This window comes from Rhinolophus ferrumequinum, chromosome 15 (assembly GCF_004115265.2).
Source record: "Rhinolophus ferrumequinum isolate MPI-CBG mRhiFer1 chromosome 15, mRhiFer1_v1.p, whole genome shotgun sequence".
NCBI classification, from domain to species: Eukaryota; Metazoa; Chordata; class Mammalia; order Chiroptera; family Rhinolophidae; genus Rhinolophus; species Rhinolophus ferrumequinum.
Window position 1 is genome coordinate 41,642,636 of NC_046298.1, and position 6,638 is coordinate 41,649,273.

The window sequence follows — 6,638 nt, forward strand, 5'->3', positions numbered from 1 at the left end:
TTAGGTCTCAGTCTTTTAGTGAGTTAATGCCTCTAGACTGTGAACTTCACAAGTGTTTTCAATTTTTTCTTCTCTCTTATGTGGGAGAGGATGGCTAGTGTGGGCTGGAGTTGGGTATTTCCCTTCCTCAGATCATTTAGGCTCTCATAGTACTCCAGCAGGTGAGGCTCTGCTTAACTAATTTCTCCCGAGGGCAGACATTATTAAAAACAGAGCACTCTGGAGAATTTAAAAATGGTCTTTTCCCCCCCTCTCCCTGCCAGAAGCACAGAGGGATTTCTCTCTAATATTTACTGTGGGAACCCACTTGAGCTCCTGGAGGTAAATCTCACAAAATTGTGTGTGGGGTTCCTCCTATGACTGTGTCCTCCTTGTGTTTTTAACTCTTGGGATTGTCCATACAGCTTCCAGCAATTCATCAGTGATGGTTCTGGTTTTCTTACCCTGGCACTGGTTCCCATTTCTGCTTCTGACTTTCTGCTCAGGTAAATTATTATTCTCTACATGTATTTGCCTGTCAGTCTGTGAGGACAGAGTCCCAAAGAGCAGTTTCCAGGCTCTCAGCCTCACGTGGAAAGGTGCTGGCTTGGGTAGTAGATGGCCGTCAGCTGTAACCAGTTGGCCATCAGCTGTTACCGGTTAGCCATTATATATAACTACCGTGGCTGACCTAGCAAGCGCGGATTGCATTTAGCAAGGGGTTGGTGGGTTGGTTGGCAGAGAAGCGGATGGTAGATTGTGCATCGTGTGGATCCTGCTTCCTGTGTCTCCAACCCAGCCGCCAGCGAGAGTATAGTGGTATGACTCCCCTACCTATGGCTCCGTTTGTGTTCCTTTTTGGCCTCACCATGTCCTGAGTTCTTGTGCCGGGTTCGGGAGCTGAGACCCTGCATTACACAGTCTCTCCAATGTTGGGAGCCGTGGTTGTCCTGTGTCCTCATCTCTCTTAAGCATCCTAGATGACTTGTTGATTTTTCAGTCCAGATTTTTACTTGTGAAGATTGAGTGATGACTTTCAAGATCGTTACATGTGAAAGCGGAAACCAGCACCTACCTAAAGGGCCATATACACTTGCAAAGAATGTATACTCTGCAGTTGTTGTGTGTTTTATATGTGTCAATTCACATTGATTAATTGTATTGTTCAGATCTATAGTCTTTCCTTTTTTTTTTTACTTTTCTATCAGTTATTCATGAAGCATGTTAAAATTTCCAGCTATGATTGTGGATTTGTCTACTTTTAGCTCTGGCAACTTTCTTCTTCTCCTTCTCCTTCTCCTCCTACTCCTTCTCCTTCTCCTTCTCCTGCTGCTGCTGCTGCTTCCTCTTCCTCTTCCTCTTCTTCTAGTTTTTTAGTTCTGGTAACTTTTATGCTTTTGAAGATATGCTATTGAGTTGTAAAGGTAATTTATATATTCCAAATTCAACTTCTTTGGCAGGAATACATGTTGCAACTATTTTATCCCAGGTTTTGGCTTACATTTTCATTTTATTATAATATTAATTACATCTTTTGAAGAACAGAAGTTTTAAGTTTTGATGAAGTCCCATTTATCTTTTCTTTAATGGGTAGTGCTTTTTTTATCTTGTCTAAAAAACCTTTGCCTACCCAAAGTTTGTGAAGACTTTCTCCGGGTTTTTTCTAAGAGTTTTATAGTTTTAGCCTTTACATTTACATTTAAGTCTATGATAATTTTTGTGTGTGGTGTGTTAGGTTCAGTTTTTTAAAAACATTTAAGGTATCTTTATTGGTTTTTATTAAGGTGTTTTTAATTTTTCAATTATAGTTGATAGGTTCAATTTTGTTCATGCAAATATCCAGTTGTCCCCAGCACCATTTCTTGAAAAAACCATCTTTTCCTCTCATAGAATTACGCAGACATATTTATAGAAAAGCAACTGTGGGTCTATTTTTGTGGCTGTCTATTCTGTTTGTGCGATGTATATCCTTACACCAATACCACACTGCAGCTTTATAGAAAGTCTTTAAGATCATGTAGTAAATCTGTCTTTGAATTTCTATACAAACTTTAGATCCAGCGTTTCATTTTCTATAAGGAGAGTTTGCTGGGATTTTGTTTGGGTTTATTTCTGGACCCTTTATTCTGTACTATTGATCTATTTGTCTGTCTTTATGCCAATAACGTACTGTTTTATTACCATGGTTATATAATAAATCTTGAAATCAGATAGTGTTAGCTTTGCAACTTTGTTATTTTTCAAAGTTGTCTTGGCCTTTCTCGGTCCTTTGCATTAACATGTGAATTTAAAAATCAGCTTGTCAATTTCTACCAAAAAAGATTGCTGGGATTGAATCTATAGATAAATTATTTATTTATTTATTTATTTTTTTAATTAGTTTCAGGTGCACAAAACAAAGTAATACTTCGACGTTTATCATGTATATCCCTCACACTGTGTCAGGCCCCCTCCCCCCATCCACTATCCCTCTGACATCACACACAGCCCTTACATTTCCACTGTCTATTCCTAATGCTGTACTCCGCTTCTTGTAAGTATGTGTGTGTGTGTGTGTGTGTGTGTGTGTATACACATATATGTATATATATATGTGTGTGTGTGTGTGTATATATATATATATATATAAACTTGTAGTTGACATTCATTATTGTTTAGCTTCAGCTTCAGGTGTACAATGCAGTGATCAGGCATCTATAGATAAACTTGAGGGGAATTGACATCTTAACAATATGAGATTTCCAATTCATGAATATGGTTTATTAAGTTTCTCTTTAAATTCTCTCATCAAAGTTTTATAGTTTTCAGTTTCTATATCCGGCACATATTTTGTTAGCTTTATATGTATTTTATATTTTTGCGATGATGTTGTAAATGATATTTTTAAATCCTATGTTCCAAACGTTTGTTAGTAGTACCTAGAAACACAATTAATTTCTTATGTTCACCTCGTATCTTACAACCTTGTTAAAATCACTCAGTGCTAGTCCTTTTTTTCTAGAATACTTAGGATTTTCTATGTACATAATCATGTCATCCACAAGTAAAGAGAATTTTACTTCTTCTTTTCCAATCTGTTACCTTTTATTTCCTTTTTCTTGCCTTATTGCCCTGGCTAGGATCTCCACTACAATATTGCATAAAAGTGGTGATAATAGACATCCTTATCCTTTTCTTGATCCTGGAGGGAGAATGGTCAGTCTTTCACCATTAAATGTTAGTGGAGGTCTTTGAAGATGCCTTTATTAAGTTGAGAAAGTTTCATTCTATTTCTGGTTTGCCAAGAATTTTTATCGTGAATGTGTGTTGAATTATGTTAGATTCTTTTCTTTTATTGAGATGATATGATTTCTCTCCAAATTCTATTAATGTGATGAATTTGACTGATAGCTTTACGGTGGGTAAATCTACCTTGCAGTCTGGAATAATTCCACTTGGTCAAGTTACATTTTTATATTTTGCTGTAGGAGATTTGTGAATATTTTGCTCAGGGTTTTGTATCTATGTTCATAAGGGATATTGGTTATACTTTTCTTTCATTGTAATATTTTTGTCTGATTTCAATTTCAGGGTAATGCTACCTTCATAAAATGAGTTGGGAAGCACTCTTTCCTCCTCTCTGTTCTGAAGCAGTTTATGTAAGAGTGATATCATATCTTTCTGAAATGTTTAATAGGATTCAACTGTGAAGCTGTCTGGCCCTTACACTTTCTTTGTGGACAGGTTTTTAAATAATAAGTTGACTTCTTAAATAGCTATAGTGATATTCAGATATCCTATTTCTTCGAGTGTCAATTTTGGTAATTTACATTTTTCAAGGAATTTGTCCATTTCAACTAAGTCCCCAAATTCATTGGCATAATATTGTTTATAATTATTTTTTTATTCTTTTAATTTCTTTCATTCTTGAATTTAATAACCTTTTACATTTATTTTCATGATTTGATCTAGTGAGAAGTTTATGAATTTTATTAACCTTTTCAAAGAACCAACTTTTTTTCAAACTGAATTTTCTTATTTTTGGTCTATTTTCTGTATCATTGGTTTCCATTCTTATCTTTATTGTTTCTTTCCTTCTGTTTACTTTGGGTTAAATTTGCTCTTCTTTTCCTAGATTCTTACAGTAGATTATTGATTTAAACCCTTCTTTTCTAATGTAAACACTTAAATATACACATTTTCTTTTTTAATTAACTGTTGTTAATTAAATATATCATGCCTTTATATTTAAAATGTGTTTCTTTTGGGCAGTAGATAGTTACACCTTGCTTTTTTTATCCAGTCTGAAAAATTTCTATCCTATAATTGAATATTCACTGATTTAGGTTCAGTGTGATTAGGAGTATGATAAGGTGTAAATTTATCAACTTGATTTTTTTTTTCTGTCTCTCATCTAGTCTTTGTTCCTTTTCTCCACCTTCTTTTGGATTAATTGAGTATTTTTTATGACTTTATTTCTCTTCTTTGTAGGTTTCTTAGCAATAGCTCTTTGTTTTGTTATTTTAGCGTTTGCTTTAGAGTTTATAACTTTAACTTATCACAGGCTACCCTCAGGTAATCTACCACAAATTCACATATGGTGTAAGAACCTTGCACAGCGTATTTGCATATCTCCCCTCCTGGTATTTGTGCTATTGTCACACATTTTACTTTTACATATTATACATTCCACATCACATTGTAATTATTTTTGCTCCAAGAATCACTTTTCTTTTAAAGAGATTTAAATAATAAGAAAAACAGTTTCTATATTTACCCACAGAATTATGGTTTCTGGTGCTCTTTATTCCCTTATACGGATCCTGATTTCCATCTGGTATTTTTTCCTTCTGTCTGAAGAAATTTCTGTAATATTTCCTGTTGTGCCGGTCTGGTGATACATTCTTTAAGCTTTGGAATGTCAAAAAACTTGTTTTTACCTTCCATTTCTTAAGTTTTTAAATTTTTAAAAACTGTAGTAAATATACATAACATGAAATTGACCGTCTTAACCATTTTTAAGTGCACGGTTCAGAGGCATTAAGTACATTTACATTGCTGTGCAATGGTCATCATCCAGCTCCAGAACTTTTTCGTCTTCCCAGATGGAAACTCTGACCCTATTAAACAACTCCCCTTTCCTCCTCACCCAGCCCCTGGCAACCACTATTTTACTTTCTGTCTCTGTGAATTTACTACTCTATGTACTTCATGTAAGTGGAATCATATATATCGTTTGCCCTTTTGTGACTAGATCATTTTGCTTACCATAATGTTTTCAAGATTCATCTATGTGAAGCATGTGTCAGAATTTCCTTCCTTTTTAAGGCTGAATCATAGTCCATTGTATGGACACACCACATTTTGTTTATCTATTCATCTGTCAGTGTTGGGTTTCTACCTTTTGGCCATTGTGAATAATGCTGCTATGAACATGGGTGGACCAATATCAGAATCCGTGCTTTTAATTCTTTCGGGTTTATACCTAGAGGTGGAATTGCTGGATCATATAGTAATTCCATGTTTTCCATACTGTTTTCCACAGTGGTGGTACCGTTTTTCATTCTCACTATTAGTACACAAGCATTCCAATTTCTCCACATCCTTGCCAATGCTTATTATTTTTCTTACCCCCACCCTCTTTTAAAAAAATAATAGCCATCCTAATGAGAGTGAAGTGGTACCTATTGTACTTTTGATTTGCATTTCCCTAATGAACATATCTTCATGGGCTAATTTGCCATTTGTATATTTTCTTTAGAGAAATGTCTATTCAAGTCTTTCACCCATTTTTGAATTGGGTCGTTTGTTATTTTATTGTTGTTATATTCTGAATATTAATTCTCTATCAGATATATGATTTGTGAATATCTTCTCCCATTATGTGGGTTGTCTTTTCACTCTCCTGATAGCGTCTTGATTCACAAAAGTTTTTAATTTGATAAAGTCCAATTGATCTATTTCTTGTTGTTGCTGCCCGTGTTTTTGGTGTCATACTTAGGAAACCATTGCCAAAGCCAAGATTGTGATTTTACCCAATGTTTTCTTCTGAGTTTTATAGTTTTAGCTCTTCATTTAGGTCCCTGATCTTAATTTTTGTATATGTATAAGGTAAGGGCCCAACTTCATTCTTTTGCAGAAGAGTGTCCAATTTTCCCAGCACCATTTGCTAAAAAGTAAGAGACTATCCTATCTCCCATTGAATGGTCATGGCATCCTTGTTGAAGAAAAGCTTGATCATATATGTGATAGTTTGCTTCTGACCTCTCTATTTCATAGGTCTAGACTTCGTCTCTATGCCAATACCACACCATTTTGATTACTGTAGCTTTCTGGTAAGTTTTGAAATCAGGAAGTATGAGTCCTCCCACTTTGTTCTTCCTTTTCAAGAGTGTTCTGGTTTTTCTGGGTTCCTTGAAATTCCATATGAGTTTTAGGTTGGAATTTTTTTATTTCTGCAAAAACACCATTGGGATTTTGATAGGGATTGCACTGAATCTGTAGATCTCTTTGGGTTGTATTGTCATGTGAACAAAATATTAAGTCTTTGAAACAATAAACATAGAATGTCTTTCCATTTCTGGGGTCTTGTTTAATTTCTTTCAGTAATGATTTTTAGTTTTCAGTGTATGTCTTTTAGTTTCCTGGTTAAATTTATTTCTAATTATTTTATTCTTTTT